The sequence below is a fragment of the Aotus nancymaae genome, unplaced genomic scaffold (genome assembly GCF_030222135.1).
Source record: "Aotus nancymaae isolate 86718 unplaced genomic scaffold, 86718_ANA_hifiasm-v0.15.2.pri h1tg000021l, whole genome shotgun sequence".
NCBI classification, from domain to species: Eukaryota; Metazoa; Chordata; class Mammalia; order Primates; family Aotidae; genus Aotus; species Aotus nancymaae.
The window spans coordinates 4,760,519-4,788,146 of NW_026988433.1; the positions used below are offsets into that span (position 1 = coordinate 4,760,519).

Sequence of the window (27,628 nt, forward strand, 5' to 3'; positions counted from 1 at the left end):
AGATTTGACAACTTCCTCTGTCATGTGGCTGGTAGTGCAGAACAAGGACTCTGGCCCACATTCATTGAACTTAGATCCTTACTAACTACGTGATCCAGCGCTTTCAACGGCTAATCTCGCACTTCGTAAGGCCAACGTGGGTGGAACACTTGAGCCCAGGAGTTTGCGACCAGTCTGGGCAACATGGTGAAATCCCATCTCTACCAAAAATACAAAAAATTAGCTGGGCATGATGGCAGGCACCTGTGGTCCCAGCTACCAGGGAGTCTGAGCTGGGAGAATCACTTGAACCTGGGACACTGAGGCTGCAGTGAGCCAATAACGAGCCACTCAACTCCAGCCTGGAGGACAGAGTAAGACCTTTGCAAAAAAAAAAAAAAAAAAAAAAAAAAGCTAATCAGACCATAGAATTAAGATCTGTGCATTTTAATGTAGTAAATTGTGTCAGTAAAAATAAGGAAAAATATGAAACATATGAAAATAACTGCTGATTCCATAAAGAAAGAAGGAAAAGAAAAAAACAGTAAACATCTCTGAAGACTGCATCAGTTCTCAGACTTGGTCTTTGTATGTCTGCTATCAAGATTCTGTGGCCTGAAACTAAGAGAGTTGGTTCCTGAAAGAGCCCACGTGGCGTGTGGCCCACCATTCTCCCTCTATGCAGGGCAGACATCAACAATCAACGTCCTCCTCTCTCCTTCACTCAGGCATGGCCTCAGAATCCTCCTCAACACATAATTCCAGGCATTTGCTGCAAATAGAGCAAAGCTGACGTATTTGCCATCTGGTAGTAGAAATGTGAGCTTCCAGAGTACAAGACTGAAATCTCATTTGTCTTTGTTTTATAAACACTCAGCACAAGATCTGACACAGATGTTTTCTGAATCCACGCTGCAGTGAACTTCCTCTCCTTGCTGTTGGGGCCACAGTCTGAGCTCACAGGAGCCCATCAGTCAGCATGGACTGCTGTGCCCTGGCCCACAACTGTTTTGTCTTCATTTCCTTGGCTTTTATTTCCTAGGGCCGGGAGTGCACAACCTGTCATCTATAAACACCAATAAAATGGAGGTTGTGTTTACTTATCACCCACAGAACAAGATCGTATGTTTCTATTACAATATGTTTCTAATATGTTTCTATTGCTGATCAAAATGACTTGTAGTGGAAAACCTGCTTTGCCCAGCAATGGGAGTAAGGCGCACTGTCTCGTGAGCATGTTTATGTTCACGTAGGTATCTCAGTCGGGGAAAGGGTGTTTCTCACGATGAATAAGGCTGCTTCTCCCCATCCCACCTTCTGGTCTCCTTGCCATCTTTCAGGACCACAGTACAGCTTCGCTAGGTAAGGTGCACGTATTCCCATCCTGAAGCTGAGCACAGACAGCTGGGCTACCAGGCATTCGCTTTCCTCCCACCTTCTCACTTCTGTTGTTTCTGAAATTAACCACCTCCTCTATGTGGGGAGAGCCTGGTCTCGAGTGAAACTGAACTCAGGTGGCAGACCCAGTCACTGCAGACCCACTTAATTGGATTTGACAGCCATGATTTATTTACCCAGCAGCTCTTTGCTTCAAACTGTGACCACACCTAAGACTCATCTTCTCTTGAGCTTGCTTGGAGTACCAAATATTCAGATTTTTCTTGACACTCGGTAGTCACAGCAAAAAGGAAGGGCAAGGAAGAAATCATGAAGGACTTAAAAACAGTTAGTTATATGGCCTCAAGTTTCTACCTTTCACAGTTAATTTGGCTGAGTTTGTGGACATGAGGAGGAAAATCAGTGTGTGGTATCTGAACTCTGCCACTGCCCACAGGCAAGTCAACCCCCCACCCACTCTACGCCTCTAGGCCAATTTTAACAGGGGACAGGATCGATTGCCTTCTTTAGAGAGACTGAAGACCCCTGTCTCCATGACAACCCATCCTCAGGACCAGGACAGGTGAGATCAGAACTCAAACATGTGTCGGAAGCCAGGGTACCTTTGAATATTTGTCTGCACACAAACCTCTTCTTGAATCTGTCGGCTATCTTGGCCTCGATTCTCCTGTTCTGGGGTTGGATCATACACGATGGACAGTCCAGCTGACCATCCAGCCAAAAGTCAGTGTCAACTCCCAGCCACATGATGCTCTGTCCTGGAGGTCCTGCCCAGCGGGGCTTCAGGCCCGGTGAACACCTCTGCATCCTCCCTCATGGGAGACCCCAAATGAGAACTGCCCAGCCAAGCCTTGCCCCACAAAGCTAGAGGCAAAACCAAATGGTCATTTTAAGCTTCTATATTTCTGAGTAATTTGTACACAATAATAGGAGTCAGAACACCAGTCACATCAACTTCTGGACCTGCGGCTGAGATCCACATTTCCTGAAGTACAGCGATAGGTGAGAAAGAGTAAATCCATGGACCACTAATCTGGTTATCTGGTGTACATCCTTGTGGATCTAGATGGGAAAATATATGCAGAAGGAAAGAAGCATGAATCTTTGTTTCAAATAAAAAGAGCCCCTTCGCTAGATATTTTTCATGGTAAGTCTTCTGTCTCTCCTTCTGCACCTTCTGCCCCGTGGTCTCCACACACGTCCTTCACCTGTCCTAGCTGTCTCTCCCCACACTGGGATTTTTTAATCAAACCTAACCGCTGAGGTGTGGAGGCTTGTCACACCAAACCTACCATCTTTCTCGGCTTTCTACAGATGGCCAAAGAGCCAATTCTCCTCCCCTTCCTTCTTCTTATCCTGAAACTGTCCCAGCCCCTGAGGGCTGCTGCCTCGCCCTCCAACACACACACAGCCAGCCAAAGTCATCCATTGTTTTCTGTATGCTTCCAACCTGCATGAGCTGGTTTGCTCCCAGCTTTGGTAGATTTTCACCAAAGATGGCTGCAGCCCTCCTTCTCACCGCTCTGGTCTGATTGCAACGTGACTTTCTCACTGCTCCCATCCAGAGGCAAATGTCCCTTTCCTTGATTCTGGGCTGGCTCAGTGTGCTTTGAGCTCTGTAGTGTCTACATTTGTTCTCCCAGAACCCTGTTCTGCCATGTCAGGAAGCCCAGGTACAAAGCTGGTGAGACCACAGGACGGGAGAGATTAGAGAGGCTGAAAGACCACAGAGGGTGCTCGCTTCGGCAGCACATATACTAAAATTGGAACGATACAGAGAAGGTTAGCATGGCCCCTGCGCAAGGATGACACGCAAATTTGTGAAGCATTCCATATTTAAAAAAAGAAAGAAAGACCACAAAGGGAGAAGCTCGGCAGTCCAGCCACCCACATGGGAGACCAGACACAGGGTGAGGCCATCTGAAATCCCTCACCTGCATGAGAAAGTCCAGCCTACGCCGCATGCAGCAGAGACAAGACTGCCAGCTGAGCCCTGCCTCGCCGACCCAGAGAATCAGGAGCAGGTGAAGCAGCTGCTCTTTGCAGCCACTGTGTTCTGGAGTGGTTGCTATCCAGCACTAGAATATGGAGAGAGGCAAAGCACCTTCATAGTGGCGCTCTGTCACGCTGCAGTCATTAAAGAATCAACAAGGGCCGGGCGCGGAGGCGCACGCCTGTAATCCCAGCACTTTGGGAGGCCAAGGCGGGTGGATCACAAGGTCAGGAGACCGAGATCATCCTGGCCAACATGGTGAAACCCTGTCTCTACTAAAAATATTAAAAAAATTAGCTGGGCGTGGTGGCGCATGCTTGTAGTCTCAGCTACTTGGGAGGCTGAGGCAGGAGAACTGCTTGCAGCCTGGGTGACAGTGCGAGACTCTGTCTCAAAAAAAAAGAATCAACAAGGTCTTGTCTGCCATTTCCTTCTTCGATTGTTATTTTTGGAAAGGAAGGCAGGTATTAGGCGCTCCCTGGAAGAACCAGGTGTGTATCCCTATCACAGACTTTCCAGGTCCATATACTACCATTTCTATAGTTTATATAATGTTTTTCTTTACAGTTTGCCTTAACTTACACATTTACTACAAAACTAAACTTCATATTATCTTCATGAATGAAAAACTCATGCTACTTGATAAAAAATGAAAGTCCGCCCTAACGATACATATGTAATGATTACCATTTAATTATTAAATGCTATATTTATAATTAATATCATTTAAATATCTGGATTGGTAGACACCCCGAAATGCACAAATCACATTCTGAAAACATTGCCTTAAGATTTTTTTTTTTTGAGACAGAGTCTCACTCACCCAGGCTGGGGTGCAATCTCAGCTCACTGCAACCTCTGGCTCCTGGGTTCAAGCAATTCTCCTACCTCACGCCCCTGAGAGTAACTGCAATTACAGGTGCACCATCATGCCTGGCTAATTTTTGTATTTTTAGTAGAGGTGGGGTTTCACCACGTTGGCCAGGCTGGCCTTGAACTCCTGGCCTCAAGTCATCTACCCGCCTTGGCCTCCCGGAGTGCTGGGATTACAGGTGTGAGCCACCACGCCAAGCCCACATTGCCTTATGTATTAACACACTTGTAAAAATTACAACCAGGCATGGTGACTCACACCTGTAATCCCAGCACTTTGGGAGGCCAAGGCGGGAGAATCTCTTGAGTCCAGGAGTTCCAGATCAGCCTGGGTAACATGGCAAAACCCTGTCTCTAAAAAAAAACCAAGATACGAAAATTAGCTGGGTGTGATAGAGCATGCCTGTAGTTCCAGCTACTTGGGAGGCTGAGGTGGGAGGATCGCTTGAGCCTGGGAAGTGAAGCATGCAGCGAGCCGTGATTGTGTCACTGCACTCCAGTCTGGCTGACAGAGGGAGAGAGATCCTGTGTCAAAAACAAAGTCATAACTGCATATTCTTATTAAAAAAATAAATAAAAAATACTGCTTGGCCTTCTGCATTTTTTTCAAATTATTTCTGGATAAAAGACTTAGTAAATAATACTTCAAATTTAATTTTTATCCTTTGCACTTACCACTGTATTTTTAAGTGACTTTATTTTATTGTCTGATGGTTGTCCACCGACCCATAAAGTGTCAGCTCCTTTGGGTCCCTTTTTTGTCTGTTCTGCTCACTCTTGACTGCCCGACGTGGAGAGCTACCTCTTAGTAGCTGCTTAATAAATATGTATTGACTAAAGGAATGAATGAATAAATTAATGACTTGTGGCACAAAGCCTCAAACTCACCCCACCCATCAGGAGGAAACTTGTTTGATCTTAAAGACTCTCCTGAGAATCTCCTTCTCATAAATCAATATTGTTTGTACAGACCCAAAGTGCAATGCTCACTCGCCTTCATATTTTAGTCAGTGTTGCAATACATTTTTGATGGTGTATTTATTTTCTGCCAAGTAACAATAGGTCTCATGAAAAATGACTGGCCCTGCATGTTGGAATGTGCAAGGAAGAATAATGGGTTGATTAATGAACCTCACAAAATATGCAGCCCTCTTTCCTGCCGGGGGTAGCAGGCGGAGACTCATACAAATTAAAAAGGATGAGGAGGATCAATTTTCTAGAAATCAGAGAGCAAAGGAGGCCTGGGAAAAAATCAAAGGCACATTTTTAATCATAGATGCTCGTGTCTTTTCTTTCTCTTGAACTTAGGACAAATAGGAAAAATAAAATTTCTCCCTTTTTTTCTTTTATTATTTTATCTTGTCTTCCTCTGATGCTCAAGGGTAGAAAAGGGCAGTCTAGAAACGTAACACTGGTTTATTTTTGTATTTTTTTTTCTAAAGGAGACTAATACCTTAGTAGCCAAACATCTACATTTTTAGCAAAAGTAAACAGCAAATAATCCAAATCTCTGATACTAATCTTTCAATGGGGCTTTTACTCTCTGGCTGGAGAGGCACAAATAAAAAACTTTGAATCTATTTTTGTTTTCAATAAAAATCTTGTTTAACAGCATCATGAATATTCATGCTTTCAGCTTACTTCCAAATAAAAACAAGAGAAGCCAAATAAAACAAGAAAAGAAGAAAAAGTAGTTCACTCAGCTGCACGAGGGTTTGAAGGGCAAGATTTTATGTCTTAAGGCATGTGCATCAGTTAATAAAAAAGAAAAATACAGAAAAAAATAACCTGTAATAATCAGAGCACAAAAAGTGCCAGCATCCACAGCAGAATTCCTTGAATTTCAGTAATTGCCTTATTCACTTCGCAATATTTGCTGTAATTGGGAACCAATGATCTCATTATTTATATATTTTTCTGTAAATTGAATTCAGTCAAACTCACTTTAAAAAAATGTAGCCTCAGTTCTTTCTGTGCCCATTAATAAATTTGATAAGTGAATTATAGTTCTTATACACATGACTACAAATCATAATTAGTAAATAAAAGAAGCATAACTAAAATTTGGTATATCACCAGTGGCATGCCTACCATGTTTCTGGAAAGAATTATTTACCATAGCCTAGGGGATTTTACTGGTTTTTAATCATTCGACAGTCATTGACGGGTGACCCTCATCTGCTACGGGAATTGGAAATAAAACAGTGAGAAACAAGGGTCCCTAATCTCAAAGGCTCCCCCTCTGGTGCAACTCCAACCATAAAAGGAGTTGGCCTCGTTCTATCATTTACTCTTGATCTTGAACACCCAGAAGTCAGGAGTTCAAGGTCAGGCTTCTTAATGTTCCCTGCTATCCAATATGATAGCCAGTAGCCACAAGTGGCTCTTTAAATTAAAATTAATGAAAATTAAATAACATTAAAAATTGAGTTCCTCCATCAAATGAGCCATCTCAAATGTTCAGTAGTTACCTGCAGCAAGTGGCTGCTTATATCAGGCGGCACTGATAGAGACTGTCACCACCACCCACGAAGTTCGACTGGCTAGCTCTGTTCCAAGAAGGACAGGGGCTTCCCTTTCACGCCACAGAGCTACTTTTAGTAACTCACTCGTGAAACTCAGGGCCCCACAACCCTCTCTAGGCAGGCTGGGATCGTCACATCTTCATAGGCATTGTGGACATTTCTCTAGAAAATTCTAGCATCCATGGCATATTAAACTTGATTCCACTTCCCAGCAAGTTGCCTCATTTCTGCTTCTGTGTGTCAAATGCACTTCTTCCCCTGGCGAAGAGTTTCTACATGGAAACATCTAGTCACCTTCCTGGGAAGCAGCAGCTTTTTTTACTTTAATCACTGCATAGCTAAGGAGACACCTGTCAAAAAAACCACTGCTATATTTGAGACAATGGGATTATTTATGGCATGATTCATTTGTACTCTGATGGGTGACACTGTAACATATTCACAGCAAAGCCCAGTAAGATTGTATCTTCACGCCTTACATATTGGAAAACTATTATGACTACCCACCTAATGGAATCCTGATCACATCAGACAAGGGTGAGGTTTCATCTTGGCTTCAGTCCAAAAGGAGAAGTCATCCTAATAAACTGTAAACAGACCCAAAGCATGAACTAATAAGAAGTTATCTGGTCTACTTGTTTCTAGCAGTGGAGTAGGTTAACACAATTAACTTAATGAAGCAAAAGACTTAGGGCACTGAAATACTATAGTTGATACTGTAAACAAAAATGCCTCCAGGGGCCGGAAAAGTAATTTCAGGAAACGAGCAGGCTTGTCTAGGAGGCACTATAGCAAGTGCCTGGAGCTATGAGGGCGCAGAGAGCACAGGATCCCCAGAGCAGCCATGCTTAGCTCCAAACTCTTAGAGCAGAAAAATGGGCTCAATTTTCAGGACTTCTGATTTTTTAAGAGAAAACAGGCAAACATCTTCTTAAATAAAATTTCTTAATTTTTAAAGTATGACACAGACCCAACAAAATACTTCTTCAGGCCACCAGACTCTAACCCAAGTGCTAAGTAAAGTTTATACAAATTGGTTAATAAATAAGTGTATAATTGCACGTTCAGGTTATACCTTATGGTAGATTATAAAAAAGGGCATATTTTTTCTTCCTTGTATCCAAAAGTCCCTTAGCAGTTTGACTCCGATGCTCCTCCTACGAAGAAGTGGGATCTGTTTCCACATTCCATAAACACGGGATGGCCAACAGAAGGTGGCAAAAGCAATGTCATACCAGTTCCAATCCAGGGCACTGGCTCGAGTCTTTATCCTGGAGCCCCGGGACTTCCATGTCAACAAGCCCGGGCTGGCCTGCTAAATTATGACACACAAATGGCCCTGAGGCCCCCCTTCATTCCAGATGACAGCCAGTCAACCCCTAGAAGCAGAGCTGCCTAGCTGGCTGGCAGTTGACCTCAGACAAATGGGTGAGCCCAGCTAAGAGCAGAAGACCCGCCCAGCTGAGCACAACACAAATTAAAGACACAGAATTGCAAGCTGAAGAAATAGTTATTGTTCTAAGTCATTTGGTTTTCAGAGTGGTTTGTTATGCAAAAAGCTACATAACAGTTCAGTATAGCTATATCGTTAGCGTTCAAATCCCAGCTCCACCAACTACTGGCTTATGTAATTTGGAAACAGTCACTTAACCTTCAGTGCCTCCCATCAGTTTTCACCAGTGACAACTAAGAAAAAAGAAAAAGGCCTTACTTTTACCAAACCTAACATCCAGCAGGTTACTTGTTTCAGAAATGGGAGAATGTGGTGGGGTTGTTTTAGGAATTATAGTGCTATGCTTTTTTTTTTTTTGAGACAGAGTCTTGCTCTGTCGCCAGGCACCAGGCTGGAGTGCAGTGGTGCAATCTTGGCTCACTGCAACCTCTGCCTCTTGGGTTCAAGCAATTCTCCTGCCTCGGCCTCCAGCTAATTTTTGTATGTTTTTAGCAGAGACAGGGTTTCACCATGTTGACCAGGATGGTCTCGATCTCTTGACCTCATGATCTGCCCGCCTCGGCCTCCCAAAGTGCTGGGATTTACAGGCATGAGCCACCTTACTATGCTTTTTTAAAAAGCACTTGAAATAATGTCATACATCTAGGAGTGTGGCAACTCTGTCTCTTACTTGCTTACAAAGGCCATTTTTTCTTGAGATGAAGTCTTAGTCTGTTGCTGAGGCTGGAGTACAATGGCAGGATCTCGGTTCACTGCAACCTCTGCCTCCAGGTTCAAGTGATTCACCTGGCTCAGCCTCCTGAGTAGCTGGGATTACAGGCACCTGCCACCACTCCTGGCTAATTTTTGTATTTTTAGTAGAGATGAGGTTTCAACATGCTGCCCAGGCTGGTCTCTAACTCCTGACCTTAGGTGATCCACCTGCCTCCGCCTCCCAAAGTGCTGGGATTACAGGCATGAGCACCGTGCCCAGCCCAAGGCCATATGTTAAATCAGAAATTCAGTGACCCAGTTGGCAATTTGAAATTAATCATAGTGGGAGTATTTACACCTGAGAAATGGGCAGATCCTACACATAACGTCTTCTATTTTCCTCTCCCTGAAGAGCTGGTTGTTAAATATTGATTGGAAAATCTCTGTATGCATTACTTATGTACTAATCAATGCATCAGGTACAGCTTCTTCTTTCATAAACGTTTCTTTTAGAACCTCAGCATCCATTTTCTTCCCTGACAGCACCAAATTATTTTGAGGGAATTATCTCATGCCTGTTGTATAAAGTCTTGGTAAGACAGTAATTTTGAAGGACCAGAGGTGGAAAGGGCCATATTCCCTCCCGCCACACAACAGCCAATCAGGTGGTGTGTGGCCAATCTCAGCCAATCATGCCTTTTCTCCAGGAGCATGGTGATTAAGTAAGTGGACACAGGTGCAGGAGGGACAGGGCTGATCGCTGGTCACAACAGCTGCACGCAAGCCGTTTCTGAACCCTAGCTTTCCAGCACTGCCCTGAGAACTGGTTCCACTCCTTCCACATACTGCCCAATACACTTCCCAGAAGTTCCCTTTTCCTTAGCACACGTGTACCAATTGTTGCTCCCTGCAACCACAGAGAGAGGCCTCAACATTGGATTTGGAGACATTTATCCTACCTTAGTCTATGCCTGGCTCCTTGGACTTTTGCATCCCACAGGCTCTGTATTCATTTATGCATTTGGTAACTGTCTATGCAGCAATGAAACCACTTCTTAGAAAACAGCAGTGCAATGAGTCCCCAGAGGCAAAGTATGATGGCACGATCAAGTCATTTCACATGACATTGCTTCTTCTGTAGTGACTGAATGCAGACTGGAGTGCCTGAATTACCCTAGCGCTTCTGAAGCAAGGGGTCCCATGCCCATATTACTGGAGATGCAAAAGCAATCAAGGACAAAGCCTCAGAATTTAGAGGTCTGCAAAGCTAATCTACTTAAAGTGTGAACCTATGCTGTTTTCTTTTAAGGTTACGATTGAGTCCAGTCAATCGGTGTTTGCTAAATAGTTGATTAAAGGACTGAGATGGAGAAATTTAAATGCCTTTGGGAAAATGGGAGAATGGGCATCTTACAACTGGGAAAGTTTGGTATTTGGAAATGTGTGGTCTCCAGATTGGGGAGTTAGACATTCTTATGGAAGATGCTTGGCGTTGGCGGACTGAGGGACATTTTACTTCCCACCTGAGCCCCATCAATTGTCTGCGGCTCTCTCCACCAAAAGGCTGGTGCACCTGTCTGTGTCCCTCATGGCCCAGGGTCTAGAACTTCTTAGATCTGAGACTTGAGCTCAACATATAAGGATGACCTCAGAAGGAGGCAGCTCTTCCCCACCGCCACTGCCCTGTGAGTTTGTCAAACTGCGGCAAAATTGCTGCTGATTTCACCCAGGTCGTGGGCAGAATCAGGCATTCGATTGATTAAAAACAGGGCCTCTTTACTGTATCTGAGAAGGCAAATGATTTCGGCTGAAGATACATGTCCGAATACAGACCAATCTCACACCATCCTCTTTCGCTTTTTTCTTTTCATAGCATAAGAGGGGAAAAGGACATAATGGAAAATGCCGCATTATGAAGTTGTTGGCGGCTTTGTAGATGACAGAGATTAATTATCTCACATTCATTATGACTCAGTTATTGTGGTTTTCTGGTGTTTTGTGGCATCTCCTTTCATGTTCTACAAACACAGGCTTGGCTGCCTGTCTGAAGACAGAGCATTCTAGAAGCAGCGTGAAGTCCCCCAGCGAGGCGGGGGTGGTGGCGGGGGGCTTTTAAATCACCATTTACTCCATTATGGGAAGTTCATTCTTATTTCCCCGCAGACTTTTCAGCAAGTGCCAGGGCACTGAGAGAGATGCTCCCTGGAGGTTTGCAAACACCAGGCACTTAGAGTTAGCCCTTCATGAACAAGCCTGGGAAGTGTTTCTAGCCGCAGCCGCCTGGGTGCTCAGCAGAGAGTGAGGATGGTCCGCAGAGCTGAAGAGGAAGGAGCTGGTCTCCCGCAGCGGACAGGCAGCTTCCCCAGGGCTCCTGGGCTCTTCGCTGGACACGCGGACACTCCGGGACCAAGGTAGAGCGCCTCCAATACTGACAACTCCGGACCCACCACACACAGGCAGCTCTGCCGCTTGTTTACTGAGGGCTTTGACAGTGCCTCACAAAAAGACAAAAAGAGCAGCAGTGAGCTAAGAGTACACAACCACAGGAGAGGAAATGAGAGGAAAAGAGGCCACTCGAATCTTATAAACAGCACCCTCGCTTTTAACGTTGCTTTGTTCAATTCAGTTGGAATGGGCGCACCGCTGAACTGTTTAAATTAGATGGCCAAATGATAGCAATCTGGAGGGGCAAAAAAAGTTGTAGTTTTTTTTTAATGTAACATTTTCTTAACTTTTTTCTATGTGAAAGAAAAAAGGTAGACAATTTCCATAGCAACAGGCCTGTTTGCTTTTTTGGAGACAGTTCAAGAATTAATTTCAGAATTTTGTGAGGCTTTTTCAGATACAGGTAACTTTTAATTCTTTTTTGAGTAATGCTCTTTGTGGCTTCAGTTAACCCCAGTGGAGGAAGAGGCTGATATATTTCCCTTTAAACCTCTGTACAATGTTCAGACAACTTCCTTTTAGTCTCACCTGTCTCTGTCGGATTGAAAAATATAATTTCTTAATGAGTTCTTTGGTCTTGACTTAAGACCGCTTCCTAATGGTCACTCCTCACAGAGTTAAAAGCAGGAGGAGCATTCCAGTGCCATCGGAGAGGGAACGGAGGGAGAAACCTCATCAGATCCGCCCGCGCCTAGGATGTGGGGACACGCAAGAGTTGCTGAGTCTTTGCTCAGAACAAACCGGAAAGATATTTATTGCCATGATCTTTAGCCAAAGGAGACTGGAGTTTGTTTTCTTCTAGGCGTCAGCGGCCTGAATGTGGCCCGACTTGAAAAACCAGAGTTTAAGGTTCTGCCCACATTTGCTACACACGTCCCTTCCCAAGTATTTCCCAGCGTGACTGTCATCAACAGGCCAATGAGAAGAGGATCTGAAAATGCACTTAATTCACTACCAGTCTGCAAACATCAAGGGCATCTTTACAAAAAGCTCCCCATGTGGTCACACACCCCTCTGGACGCAGACCCTTGCTGCCCACTCGTCTTTCCATTAACAGTGTCCGGAGCCTTCCAGCTGGGGAGAAGCACCTGGAGATGCTGTGGCGAATAAAAAGGCACAGCTATGGCTGAAAATGAAGCACAGAGGCGTATTTCCACCTTCACAAATCCATGGTGCAAAGAGGATAAATGACCAAATGTACAGAAAACGATACAGGGAACTTGAAGAAGGTGGGAGCAGGCTGGGCGCGGTGGCTGCCTCCTGCAATCCCGGCACTTTGGGAGGCTGAGGCAGGAGGATCGCTTGAGCCCAGGAGTTCAAGATCAGTCTGAGCAACACAGCAAAGCCCTATCTCTATAAAAAACGTAATTAGCTGGGCATGGTAGTGCGTGCCTATAGTTTCAGCTACATAGGAGGCTGAGGCAAGAGAATCACTTGAGTCCAGGAGTTTGAGGCTGCAGTGACCTATGACTTGTACCACAGCACTCAAGCCTGGGTGAAAGAGTGAGGTTCCAGCTTTACAAAAAAAGGTAAGTTCATACTTGGCTCGAAGGAAGGGGCACAGGGATGAGAAGCAGCAGAAGGCAAGTCCTGAGTAGCAGGGAGAAGCCCGCTTTGTGAAGACAGAGGATGGAGCAGCATTCCAGGCAGCTGGAACAGCGATGCAAAGGCCCGAAGGCAGGAATAAGCTGTGTGTGTTGCAGCAGGGGATAAGCAAGCCTTTAGGACTAGCAGTGTGGGAAAGAGGGATGAAAACCGAGCCTGCAGATGGAGGCTGGTCTCAGGCTGTGGATTGGAGCCTTGTCTGTTCATCAGAGCCGTCCAGACAGAGACGTTAAAATACAAATTGTATCCAGGTGTAGTCCAGAGATTCTGATTTAACGAGATTAGGGCAAGGTTCAGGCATTGCTTTTCTTCTTTTAACTTTTTTTCAAAAATATTGTAAAACCATAGAAAAATAAAAGAATAGTATCATAAATGCCTCCAGCTAAATTTAAAAACTTAAAAAAAGTTTAAATGGCCAGGTGCAGTGGCTCATGCCTGTAATCCCAGCACTTTGGGAGGCCAAGGCGGTTGGATCACTTGTGGTCAAGAATTCAAGACCAGCCTGGTCTACACAGTTAAACTACATCTCTACTGAAAATGCAAAAAATTAGCCGGACATGGTGGAGGGCGCCTGTAATCCCTGCTACTTGAGAGGCTGAGGCAGGAGAATCTCTTGAACTCGGGAGGCAGAAGTTGCAGTCAGTCGAGATCATTTATAGAAATATATAAAGTTTTATAAATAAATAAAATTTTAAAATTTTTTATTAATTTTTATTTCAGTAGTTTTTGAGGTACAGGTGGTTTCTGGTTCCATGGGTAAGTTCTTTAGTGATGATTTCTGAGATTTCAGTGCACCTGTGCCCTGAGCAGTATACACTGCACCTTCACCCAATATGTGGTCTTTTATCCCTCACCCCCTCCCAGCCTTCCCCCTCCATGTCCCCAATGTCCATTTTATCATTTTTATGCCTTTGCATCCTCACAGCTTAGCTCCCACTTGTGAGAACATGTGATTAAATGTTTTGCTGTTGCTTCTCTGTGTGTGTATATACTATACACACACGTACACATCTATATACACACACATACATGCATTTTTAATGAGCCATTTGAACGTAATGCACAGACAGCACGACCCTTCACCCCTAAACACTCCACGTGCATCTCCTGAGAACAACAAACTTCTCCTATGATGGCAACATCCTGATTGTACTCAGGCAGTTTTTATTGATTCAAAAATGCCACTTAATAGATAGTTTATAGTCAAATTCCTCCAATTGCCAGGAGCTGGGGGTAGAAACAGATGGGGAGTAACTGTTTAATAGGAATGGCTTTTCTTTGTGGGGTGATGAAAATGTTCTGAAATTATTAATAGAGATAGCAGTGGCACAACATTGTGAATACACTATACGCCACTGAATTGGTCACTTTAAAATGGTACATTTTATGTCATGTGAATTTCACCTTAATTTTTAAAATCTCAAATGGTTCAAAAAAAACTCTTTGCAGCATGTTTTCTCCCCAGTGTCTGAATTCAGGATCCTGAATTGCACTTGTCACTGTTCTTTCGTTTCTGTCCCTCACCTTTTTTTTTTTTTTTAAGACATTGACATTATGAAAAGTCCAGGCCAGACCAAATTAAAATTCTTTTAATTTTTTAACAGTTTTATACCTAAAACTGAAGAAAAATACCAATGCTGGAAGCTCACCCTAATCTAATTAAATCAGCATCTCTAGGAGACACCTGGATATCATAGGCATGTCACTATCTCTCTCCAGATGGCTCTAATGAACAGTCAGGGCAAGGCCCATGGCCCCAGGTTTGCCAGCATCTCTCCAAACTGCATGTGCATATGCCCTGGAGAATAATCCACACTCTGGATCTGTCTTATTCGACTCAAGGTAAACATTCTTGGCAAGAACAGAAACTATATGAGGGAGAAATCAATCGGAAACCAACAGCAATTCTTTCTTCTGGAGGGGAGGAGGTGAGTGATGATGGTGCTAAACAGACAGGGAGGGGACTGAGGTTTCAGAGTCTTGAAGCCAGATTCCTTTTTTACAGAAGACAAGACTAAGGCCCAGGAGACGCGACTCCTCAGAACTGCCTAAGATTGCAAAGCGGAGCCATCATATTCTTCATCATGTAGACTGCTGACCTGGCACTGCCTGACTCAGGTTTCCAAGAAGAGCTGAATGCCTGACTTTCTTTGTGAAATCTCTTGGGTTTTTAGAAAAGTATTAGTGACTAGGTTAGATACTGTTCTTGCTTTTTGTTTTTATTGTTTGCTTGTTTTGTTTTGAGATGGAGTTTCACTCTTGTCACCCAGGCTGGAGTGCAGTGGCGTAATCTTGGCTCACTGCAACCTCCGCCTCCCAGATTCGAGTGATTGTCCCGCCTCAGTTTCCCAAGTAGCTAGGACTACAGGTGTGCACCATCACACCCAGATAATTTTTGTATTTTTGGTAGAGATGGGGTTTCACCATGTTGGCCAAGGTGGTCTTGAACTCTTGATCTCAAGTAATCCACCTGCCTCAGCCTCCCAAAGTGCTAGGATTAAAGGTATGAGCCACTGCATCTGGCTGCTCTCGCTTTTTGGATACCCACCATCATATCAGGATAGATTTGGATACCCACCATCTATCAGGTCCCCATTATCATCTTCATAAGACAGAAGCCAGAAACTCATTTTCCCAGACTCCTTTGCAGCTAGCAAGAAGTCATGTGACCAGCTCTCAACCAATCAGATATGGCCATGTGATATACTAATTTAGAAGAGAATAAAAAGATGTATTCCTTGGCAAGAGGGATTGATTTTGGAGGGCAGCAGAGATGTGGTCATAGTATTTAGTGTTGGTAGTGACAACTGCAAGGCCTCATTCAGGGGCTGTGGCAGCAGGCCCTTTCTTGGAGATGTCCCCAACAGAGGGATTTGATTATTACTCTTAGCTTTGTGGGTCCTAAGTATGGCTCCGTTCCTCATGAAGATTTTGTGAGCGACCTACCATCTTTTCTACATTCATTTTTTGTCTAACGTAGCTAGAGTGGATTCTGTCATTTGCAACTGAGAACTACAACTAAAAGAGAAACTGATTCATCTTATGTTTAAAGCCTTATAGAGAGTAAATACAACATAATTGTGGGAGTGATATAGCCAGAAGCCACTAGTTGTGACCTTTGAGTTGGAGTTAGCACCTGATTTTAACATGGATAGCCCCAGACAGGAGAATGGGAGGAATATCCTTTGGCTGAGAAAATTCTTTCCAATTGTGGTTATTCATAAGCATCTCAGAAAGATTATAATTAGACATCTCCTCCCTTCAAAGGATACCTCTAAACAGAAAGAGAAAAGCAAAAGTTCTCACGTTGTTTTGCAATACATGGTACAACATACCCTGTGAAGCAGCCAGACATTCCCTCCAGGAGGCTGGATGGGAAATGATCCCTCAAGGGGGCAATCCCATATGACGGTTCTCTAAGGAAGCTCACAGACTGCTGGGAGCACCATCAGAATCACTCATTCTGCTGCTGCATCATCTGCTGCTCATGCGCCTGCTGCCTGCCTTTCCCTTACTGTAGGGGATGCTGTTAAATCCAATCATGCCCTCCCTTTAACCCCCGCCCCCTACAGTCAGCTACAGAGAGTAGAGATAAAAATACTGCTTAGGAGAGAGGGCCTCTGGGTCTCCAGATGGCCTTGAGTAGGGTGTGTTGAAAACTGGCAGCTGAATCATTGCTTCATCCTGCTGAGAAAAGAAAGGTTCTTCTTCACAAATTTTCTGGAAGTTCCTAAGATATAAAGTATTGAATGAAATGACTCCAGATAGTATCGCTACTGAAAACACTGTCAAACACTAGGCAATTACTTTTTTTTGGATAATAAGTCTAAAATGCACAGATCTCATTTTACAAACCCAGAGTTTGCTTCCCCCATACCTCCATAATTGAACTAATTTTTCTTTCTGGCTATTACTCCAAAAGCTGATAAAATTGAGCCTCAGGGCATTGGCAATATCCTGTATTCAAAAGACATCGCTCTGCTTTCTGGCTAAGTGGACCCTAATGTGCTCTGGGCAGCATGTACCCAGCCTCAAAAGATGCACCAGAAATAACTTACACATTTTACTTTCATGGTGTTGTGGGGACAAAAAGATGCTTCAAGGTGAAGATGAGCCACTCCTTCCTAGCCATTGGCTGTCAGAAACTCATTGAAGTGGATGAATGACAACTTTGTACCTCTGCTTTGGACCATATGCTTATGAGAAGCATATGGTCATAGAAGTTGCTGTTGACACTCTGGGTGAAACGTGAAAAGGTCTTAGGGTCTGAATCTATGATAACAACCAAGAAGTCTTCCCCATAAAGCAAGGAATTTTGACCTTGCCCACCTGCTACTGAATGAGGGGCACCTTATTACAGACTCAGGAGAACTCGGGGGAGAAAAAGATAAAGTCTGCTCAGGTTGCATTGCAGATCCAAATCTGAGTGTTCTCAACTTGATTACTGTGAAAGAAAATGAAGTGGAGAGAAATGCGGAATAGGAAATTCAGAGACAGAAAGCAGACGAGTGGCTTCCAGGGGCTCTGGGGAGACAGGAGGGATGAGTAGGGGAGGACAGGAGGGGAGACTTAGGGTATGAGATTTCCTTTTGGAATGACAAAAATGCTTTGGGACTAGATAGAAACGGTGGTCACACAAAATCGTGAATGTACTAAATGCCACCATATTTTTCACTTTAAAATGGTTAATTCATGTTATGAGAATTTTACCTGAATTTTAAAAGTGGGTGTTTTAGTCCATTTTGTGTTGCTATAACACAATACTTGAGACTGGGTAGTTTATAAAGAAAGAAAGTTTATTTGGCTCACAATTCTGATGGCTGGAAAGTTCAGGATTGGGCATCTGCATCTGGTGAAGACCCCAGGCTGTTTCCACGCATGGTGGAAAGTGGAGGGGAGCCAGTGTGCAGAGATCACACAGCAAGAGAGGAAGCATGAGAGAATGGGGTATGGAGGAGGTGCCAGGCTCTTTTAAACAGCCAGCTCTCATGGTAACTAAAAGAGCAAGCACTCACTCACACCCCACCCTGAAATCCACCCCATGACCCCAAAACCCCCCATTAGACCCCAACTCTAACACTGGGATTCAAACGTCAACATGAAGTTTGGAGAGGACAAACATCCAAACCATGGCAGGGGTTTGAAGAAGGAATTTTTTTGGACTGACTGATATTACTGTGCCTTGTCACCTGAGGTCTAAAAGAGCTAACAGAATTTTCAAACTTGCAGTCACCCCGTAGAAGATGATTTCCACCAGTACGTTTTGAGAAAGCCCCTGAACATAGAAGATAAGGAACCAAGGACCAACGCTCCCAAGGTTCAGCATTTTATTACTGCACTCTTCCTAGATCACACTATCTACTAAGAAAAGCGCAAAGAGATCACAGAGGACGCTAAACTCCTGACCAAGAGAACAAAGCAGGCCAAAGAAAAATATCAGAAACAGATTGCCCAGGGATGGGGGCTGTCCTCTCTGAGAGTTTCCACTCCGAGTCTAGTCGGAAATAAAATTTTCTAAGGGAAACACATAAGATCAAACATTTGATAAAAGACATAACTTACGATGGCATCATCTCCTTTTCCCCTTTGCCAGAGATGGTGTAAATATGCTCAAAGAACCAGTTCTAGCCAATGTGATGTAATGAGAAGTCTGCTGCCAGGCTTGTGGGCAAGATTTTCCTCCTGGAAAAGGCAGAGACATACAAGAACGCAGTCCTTCATTTTCCATCTTTGCCCCCTTCCTTTCTGCATGGGCCACTCACAGTTGGTGAGTTTATCTTGATGGTGGTGGTGGCCATCTTGTGAGCCCTGGGGCATCATGGGTAAGTAGTGAGGAAGGCAGGGGAACATGATGGGAAAATCCTGAGTTCATGACAGTGTGGAGCTACTGAACCCATGCTCAGGCTCCTTGTTCAGTAAGCAATTAATGCCCTTATATTTATAAGCCAGTTGTTCTTAATGTTGGGTCACTTGACTGGCAACAGCAGCAGCACCTGGTGCATTAGTTTCTTAGGGTTGCCATAACAGAGTACCACTCACTGGGTGCTTTAAACAATGGACACATATTGTCTGACAGCTCTGAAGGGCAGAGGTCCAAGATGAAGGTATCGGCGAAGTTGGTTTCTTTTTAGGATTTCTGGCAGTTTGCTGTTAACCTCTGACCTTCCTAATCTCTGCCTTAATCTTCTAGGAGTCATTTTGATCTCCTCTTAACTAATGACATCTGCAATGATTCTGTACCAAATGAAGTCACATTTGGAGGGGCTGGGGGTTAGGACTTCAATATATGTATTTTGAGACACAATTCAACCTATAATACCCAGGAACTTGTTAGAAATACAAAGTATCTGGGCCGGGTGCAGTGGCTCACACCTGTAATCCCAGCACTTTGGGAGGCTGAGACAGGTAGACTGCCTGAGCTCAGGACTTCAGACCAGCCTGGGCAATATAGTGAAACTCTGTCTCTACTAAAACACAGAAAAATAGTTAGCCTAGTGTGGCAGCGTGTGCCTGGAGTCCCAGCTACTTGGGAGGCTGAGGCAGGAGAATTGCGTGAACCCAGGAGGCAGAGGTTGCAGTGAGCCGAGATCATGCCATTGCGCTTGAGCCTGGGTCAGAGGGAGACTTCGTCTCATCACCAAAAGAAGAAAAAGAAAATTACCTGGGCTGGGCGCGGTGGCTTATGCCTGTAATCCTAGCACTTTGAGAGGTAGAGGCAGGGCGGATCACCTGAGATCAGGAGTTCAAGACCAGCCTGACCAACATGATGAAACCCCATCGCTACTAAAAATACAAACATTAGCCAGCTGTGGCGGCAGGCGCCTGTAATCCTGGCTACTCGGGAGGCTGAGGCAGGATAATCACTTGAACCTGGAAGGCAGAGGTTGCAATGAGACGAGATCGCACCATTGCACTCCAACCTGGGTGACAAAGTGAGACTCCATCTCAAAAGAAAAAAGAAAAAACGAAAAAGGAAAAAAAATTATCTGGGTCTGCTCCACATATACTGAATCATAATCTCTAAGAGTGAGGCCCAGCAATGTTTGTTTCAACAGCCCCCCCGGGTGATTCTGGTACTCACTCAACTTTGAGAACCACTGGTGTGAGCTACTGTTGGTTGAGCGTTGTTAGCTGCAGCTGAAGGCAATTTAGTTCATTCTAGCTGATGATCTCCCACCCCTAGGGGAGCAGCCATATTCTCTGGGGGCTGGAGGCGAGTGGAGGCATCCAGCTGCTATGGATGGGGTCACACTGGCATCGGCTTGCTGCCCATATTGCTATCCAGAAACATGTATCCTAAAAGAACATTACCAAATCAGTGCAGCTCCTTCAAGGAAGCCCACTGATGCCTTCTTTTTCTGGTAACAAAGCCAGAATTTTCTCTTAGTTCTACCTCTGTCTTTTGTACTGCACAGGAAACACAGGGGATCGTGTGGGGCCGTGCCCTTCTGCCTAGGCATCTCAGAGACATTCCCATGACTGTCCTTCCATGCTGGGCACAGGACTCTGAGATCTTGCTTGCTCCCTGTGCTCTATTCAAAGAGAAAAAAATATCCCTTGTCCTCTTGATTTTCCCAGATTTCCCAGAAGTTTCTCAGATCCTCAGAGCCTGAGGATCCTCTTAGGCTCCTACCGACACTTCAGTTTTTCCAAGTCCCATCTGCCACTCTTTTTCATTTTACCCTCAGTTTAGGAAAACTTTATCTAATTTTCTGCAATAAGAAAAAAAAACTGATGACAGTTTCCCAATTTTTTTGCCCAGTTCCAAAGTCAAGGGTGTTAAAAGGGAAACTGAGACACAATAAAAAATTTTAATACAATTTAAGCAAATAATTCATGAATTGGGCAGCATCAACCCAGAAGCATTTCAGAGCTCATGGAGGGAACAGAAGGTGGAGGCCTTCACAGAAGAGAAACAGAAGTAAAGCAAAGCAAATATTGGATCGGTTAGTTACACACTGGTTTTATTTGGTCTGTCCCATTGGAAAGTCCCTAATTGTATATGCACACCTCAGTGACACTACAAATTTGGTTGCGGACCAGTGAAATAAAGTGAGTCACGGATTATTTTTGGTTCCCAGTACTTATAAAAGTTATGTTTATACTTACTGTAGGCTATTAAGTGTGCAATAGTCGGTGTCTGAAAAATAATGTACATATCTTAATTTAAAAATATTTTATCGCTAAAAATGCTAATGATCAACTGAGCTTTTAACAAGTCATAATTTTTTAATCCCAGCTACTTGGGAGGCTGAGGCAGGAGAATCGCTTGAACCCAGGAAGGGAGGTTGCAGTGAGCTGAGACTGTGTCACTGTACTCCAGCCTGGGCAACAGAACAAGTCTTTGTTTCAAAAAAAAAAAAAAAAAAAAATAGAGAAAGAAAGAAAGCAAGTCCTAGACGGCATCTTCTTCCAATAGGAAGCGATTTCCCCTGCGCTGGAGATCTGCTGTTTAGTGCGCCGCCTGCGCTGATGATCTTAGCTACATCTTCTGGATTACTTCCTGCCTCACCTTACATTTTTATGTCATGGAGACAGCTTCCTTCCGCCAACCCCATGAACCAGCCTCTGTAAGCTTCAAACTTTTCGTCTGCAGCTTCCTCACCTCTCTCATCTTTCACAGAACTAGAGCCATGCTCTGGATTAGGCTTTATCTTACAGAAATACTATGGCTGGTTTGATTTTCCATCCGGAGCCCTAAAACTTTCTCCTTATCAGCCAGAGGGCTGTTTGGCTTTCTTTCCATTTGCGTGTTCACTGGAGTCGCGCTTTTCATTTCCTTCAAGAACTTTTCTTTGCATTTGCAACTTGGGTAACTGGCACAAGAGGCCGCGCCTTTGGCCTTCCCGCTTTCCACATGCCTTCCTCACAAAGCTTCATCATTTCTAGCTTTCGACTGAAAGGGAAAGATGTGGGACCTTTCCTTTCACTGAAACATTTAGAGGCCATTGAAGGGTTATTAATTAGCCTAATGTCAATATTGTTATGTCTTAGGGAATACGGAGGCCTAAGGAGAGGGAAAGGGATGGGACAGTGGCTGGTCAGTGGAGCAGTCAAAACACACACAACATTAAGTTTGTCATCTTACAGGGCACAGTTCATGGTGCCCCAAAACAATACAATAGAGCATCACAGATCACTGATCACAGATCTCCATAGCAGATATAATGATAACACTGTTCGAAATATTGCAAGAATTGTCGAAATGTGACAGAGAGACAGGAACTTAGCACGTGCTGTTGGAAAAATGGCGCCCATAGACTTGCTCAATGCAGGGTGACCACAAACGTTCACCTCTTAAAAATCACATGACGCACCATCAAACAAGGTATGCCTGTATCATTGTAGAGTTTGTTTTGCTTCTGATGGATTGAGCTTAAGTCTTATTTTTTCTTTAAAATATGCATTTACAAGAAATGGTTCAAGTTAAGCTCTGGTTATGTTTGCAAATCAAGCAACGTTAAGGTCACTTAAGAGGCCTGTTTTTGTCTGCTGAGGAATTTTTCAGGCCTGGTCTGCATTTAATTTACTTGGACAAGGGTTTCACCCTCCCATCTGTCACGTGTGCTGTGGTATCCGATGCCATAGGGACATCAGTAGAACATGCTTGCCCTATGGCTGCAAGCTTGGCAAGAACGATGCTGTCATACAAAACATAGTAGGGTGAAAAATCACTTACATCAAATGTGGGCTGATGGCTGGTTAAATGGCCACTGCAGGCTTATTAGGAGTGTCATGGGTGAAAGAGTCTCTTGAACTCCCTGGAGACTTTGCAGCTCACTAGTTTACTGAGAAGGAGGCTGAGCGCCCCCAGCACCCTGCAGCCACCTGCCCCGGGAGGTGAAAATGGTGCCTTCCCCCATCCAGTGTGATGCGCAGCATGCCTGGTCCTCCTCTCCCCACTGTGCATCTCAGGATGGCATAATTTTGTCTGTCAGCTGCACCCTTACCTTGCCCATCTGAGACACAGAGCAGTGATCCATCACTTTTAAAAGCCAGTACCATGCCTGGGCCTTACTTTGGGATGTACTCATCAGAAACTGATGAAATGCATCATAATTAAGGCATGACACTCTTTCTGCCAGTGTGCTATCCGGGTGAGCCCCATCTTTGAATACTGCTCTCTGATGTTATCAAAGCCCTATTCTTCTTGTCGTTTTCTAAAGGAAGGGATATTAGGATATACTTACTACAAAGTATAGGCTAACTAGATCAGGTCCTTGCTTTTTGGTGAGTGTAAAAATTGGCCTTGATTTCCATGACCTATCAACACATGACCTGCAACACATTGTCAATGCATCTGGGAGGAGCATTTCAAAGAGACGGAGCTCCTTGCATTGTCAGGAAAGGCTGTTGTTGGGTTCCCGACAGACAGCTCTCAGCAGCCTGTGTTCACAGGCACATTCATGGTCCACAGAGAAGCATGGTGGCTTTTCAGACTGGTCAGCAATTGGTTATAACCTATGGCTGTGGTCATCTCCCTAGCCAAACAGCCATCAACCATTTCTTCATCTCAGCGTTTCTCAACTGCTGCACATCGACTGACATTTGGAATTGGAATAGTCTTTGTGAGGTTCGAATTTTCACAACCCAAAACATCTCCAGACATTGCAGATATCTCTGTGGAAGTGAGGGTAAAACTCTTCCCCTGTTGAAAAATCTGGTTTACCTCAATGAAAGCGATGGCATCCCTCCTCCCAAAGAAGGTAGATGCTGCTATAGAGATGGGAGTTCATCAATTACAATGCTTTCAGCTGCAATCAAAAGCGCTCACTCAAGCACAGTTGCAAAAGACTCGGTGTAATGTCCAGAAAAATACATGTAATAATAAAAATAATAATGCATTGAAAATAGAGTTAATATTAAGTGTTTAATATGTGCAAATATGTTAAAATTATCTTACTGAAGTCTCACAGTAACCCTGAGCCAGTGTTACTGTTTTCATCTCTATGTAGAAACCGAGGCACAGAAAGGTTGGGGAGCCTGCCTGGTGGCACAGCTGGAAAGCTGCAGGTGCAGGATTTGGACTCAGTTGTCCATCTCTGAACTTGCAGCCCTCCTCCGTGCCATCGGTGTGGCCACCTACCGCAGCCCCCTGCGAATGACACGAATCCTTCTCCTTCCAGCCCCTGTACCTCATTTCTCTCTTTGTCAAACCACTCTGTCTACACTTACAGTCAGCATGTTTTTGGTGGGATTAATCTACCACTTCCAGCTCTGAGGGTAGCCTGGCAAATGGGTATGTTGATAGTTGCTGGCCACAACAAGTGGATGAGAGGTGGGTGTGTGACTCACACCAAGCGGAGACAACTCAGTCTAAGGAAATTTACTGCACCTATTATAAAAAAGAAGCCTACTTTAAACTCTGAGCAGGGTCGGAGCTGGGAACCCCTGGGGTGGCCACGTAGAGAACCAGCAGGAGAAGGAGAACGATGTGGGTGAATGGGAGTTGCACAAGTACGTGAGGGAGACTCAGTCCCAGGAGCGTCATTCATGCCCTGATGCATTTGTACGTGAATCCCCTGACATTTTTAGTTGTAGGGAAAAAATTCTTTTTGAAGTTTAAGTCAGTTAGAGTAGCAACCAAAATAAGCTTGACAAATGCATTTCTCTTCTCTCAGAGCTTCGGTTTCCTCATCTGTAGAATGGGTTGTTGAGAGGATTGCACGGCACATGAGGACTGCGTGACTTGCCAAACCCCACACAAATAGGATTATCTGGAAGCCCCGTAGGGTAGCCCACGCAGCCACCCTGGGAGGAGTCAGCACTCCGGCTCTCGGGACCGACAGGTCCCATCCTGGCAGCACTGGGTAAGAACAGCTGAAAAGGCTGTGCACTCTTTTATTTTGTGGTAGCAAATTCTGTTTGTAAAGATCCCTCTGGAAAATTCAACAGAAAGAAGGCTTTGCCAGGAAAGCATGTCTGCAGTGCTGGCAATTTCAGAGCAAAAGGACAATTGGCACTGGTATTTAAAGGAACGTGAGAGATGGCCTCTGTCCCCTGAACATTGTACTGAGGAGCGTTTCCCTCTGAGTGAGAGCCACAAGCCGGGGTGAGGATGCCGAGCTTCTCCAGACGAGTGCCTGAACGGGAAGGTGATGGAGGAAGAACGTTCTGGTGGATATGCGCTCACCTACTGTGGCTGGGTGGGGCCTCGAGAGCTTGGATCCCACCCTGGAGGAAAGTGGGGAAAGGGAATCAGAGGATCCAGCCCTGGGGGAAGCGTCCTAGGCTGAGCCTGAGACCCACAGCCTGCCTACTCCCTCCCTCCCAATCCTGTCTATACTGCGCCCTCCTCCTATGTTCCTGGATGTCCCCACTTCCAGACCACCACCTTTCATAAAAAAAAAAAAAAAATTATACCTTTGGAAGTAGAAACTCAAAGGACTAATACAAACAACCACGGCCGGACGCAGTGGCTCACATATGCGCCGTGCTAAAGGGAAGGAGCTGGGAGTTGTAATCCCAGCACTTTGGGAGGCCGAGGTGGGCGGATCATGAGGTCCAGAGATTGAGACCGTCCTGGCCAACGTGGTGAAACCCCATCTTTACTAAAAATACAAAAATTAGCCGAGGCGGGTGGATCATGAGGTCCAGACGTCGAGACCATCCTGGCCAACGTGGTGAAACCCTGTCTTTACTAAAAATACAAAAATTAGCTGGGCATGGTGGCGTGCACCTGTAGTCCCAGGTATTTCAGAGGCTGAGGCAGGAGAATCGCTTGAACCCGGGATGTAGAGGTTGCACTGAGCTGAGATTGGGTCACTACACTCCAACCTGGTGACAGAGCGAGACTGTGTCTCAAAACAACAACAACAAAACACTCCTCACTTCTCTAGGGGCACAGGAAGTGGGAGCTGATACAGCAAGGAGGTTCCAGGAAAGACTTTCAACAAGCATGATGCAATCAGAATGCTTTTGAAACAGGGATTTTTTTTTTTTCCCTCTCTGTCTCGCCAAGATTTTAATTCAGTTAATTACTTTTGTGGTTTCAAGACATAAATGGTGCAGGATTGTAATATTTAGGGGCCCTGGAGCAATGACACGACCAGAAACGGGTGGCAGCGTGCGGGTCTCTACGGACGTCTCGGAACCCAGAATATTGGGCTACCCGGAGTGCTTTCTGAAACCATCACTTCCCACCTTAGACTTCCTCTCCTCCCCCAGATTTTTAGATAGAAAGGGACTATGTGTCACAGGTCCACTAATTCACGGGCTAAATCTTTCACAACAGACAAAGCTGTGATTTGGAGAACTCGAAAACTAAGACGGCACTTAAATGGGCTAAAGAATGTGGAAGAAAGAAGGCAGGATTCGGGTCAGAAGGGCTCTGGTTCCTTTCTCTTTTCACAGAGCTGGAGTCAATTTTATGTTTAAATGTTTCCCACAACAGTAAAATCGCTCTCCAGTGTTTCACGGGAGCTGGGCTGCCTGGCAACCACATGTGTTGTGGGGAGCTGCGGAGGGGACAGGGGGACGGGGCAGGAAACATTATTTCTTTACTTCTTACCAAGCAGAAAGAAAATTGTTCCTTTTCTCTGTTCCAGAAGAATACATTTAAAATGACAAGCTGAAGAAAATGAAAACAAACCCTTCCTTTGGAGACATTCAACAGGGGAAATGAATTTTAGACAGACTGTGGGAAAATGAGTTTCCAGAGTTCTCTGAATTCGCTCCAACTCTGCAGTCAATGCAAACTTGATCGGGTTTTAGGGTCTCCCCTGCTAACGAGGAGTCTGGGAATGGTCAGCTTGCTCCTGAGGAATCCACTGGAGCCTGCAGGGTGATTATTCCCCGGAGGAAAGAGACAGCCAATGAGGACATAGGGCAAGCCAGCTATCTGGACAGTGCCTTCGAGGCTTTCTCATATCCTCAGTCGTCCAGTAGGTAAGAATAGACCGCACTCCCTGAAATTAAGCTATAACAGCATACACACGGGCTGTACTCAGTACTCAGAAGAGTGGATTTGAGAGTGCGGTCTACACTCCTCTGGCAGAGAGGAGTTTATTCTCCACGTGGCGAAGGTCCAAATTCCCATTTGTAACTTTGCTTTTCCACCACGGGGAACATGGCCTGGCGTTGCCAAGGGGCATGCGGCAATTGAAAAGAACCAAGGCATGACAGAGTGGCAGGCTCCGAAGCACACGGGGCAGCCTGTCTTCTCAGTAATGGGTTGAATGCTGCCTCCCACCCACCCCCAAATTCACATCCACCTGGAACTTCAGAATGACAGGCCCTTTGCAGATGGAATTAGTTAAGGATCCCCAAATGAGAGCCTTTTGGATGCGGGTCGGCCTGAAACTCAAACACAGGTATCCCAGTAAGAAAAGGGACAGGGATATGAGACACAGAGGAGAAAATTCACATAAGACAGGGCCAGATGTTGGAGAGATGTGGCCACAAGCAAGGACCGTGGAGGACCCGGCAGAGGCAAGGAAGGGCCTCCTCTCGGGCCTTCGGAGGGAGCATGGCCTCGCTGGCACCCTGATTTCAGGCTTCTGGCCCCTAGAAATGTGAGAGAACAAAGTTCTGCTGTTTCAAGCCACCAAGTTGGGCGCAATTTGTTATGACAGCCACAGGAAACTGATGCATCGTTCTGCTTTGAGGCATGATTTAAACCAAGAGACACAGTGAAGTCCCCCGCCTGTGCAGTGGTGGTGGAAA

The 27,628-nt window shown here is 45.0% G+C and overlaps 1 protein-coding gene and 1 non-coding gene across 2 annotated transcripts in view; one reads left to right on the forward strand and one right to left on the reverse strand.

The window, feature by feature from the left end:
- TMEM132C (transmembrane protein 132C) overlaps window positions 1–27,628 on the reverse strand; it is a 280,537-nt gene that overhangs the window by 242,174 nt on the left and 10,735 nt on the right. The window lies entirely within an intron of this gene.
- Window positions 3,111–3,217, forward strand: LOC135276305 (U6 spliceosomal RNA). The gene has a single exon (XR_010343873.1). It is a non-coding gene; the product is annotated as a U6 spliceosomal RNA (small nuclear RNA).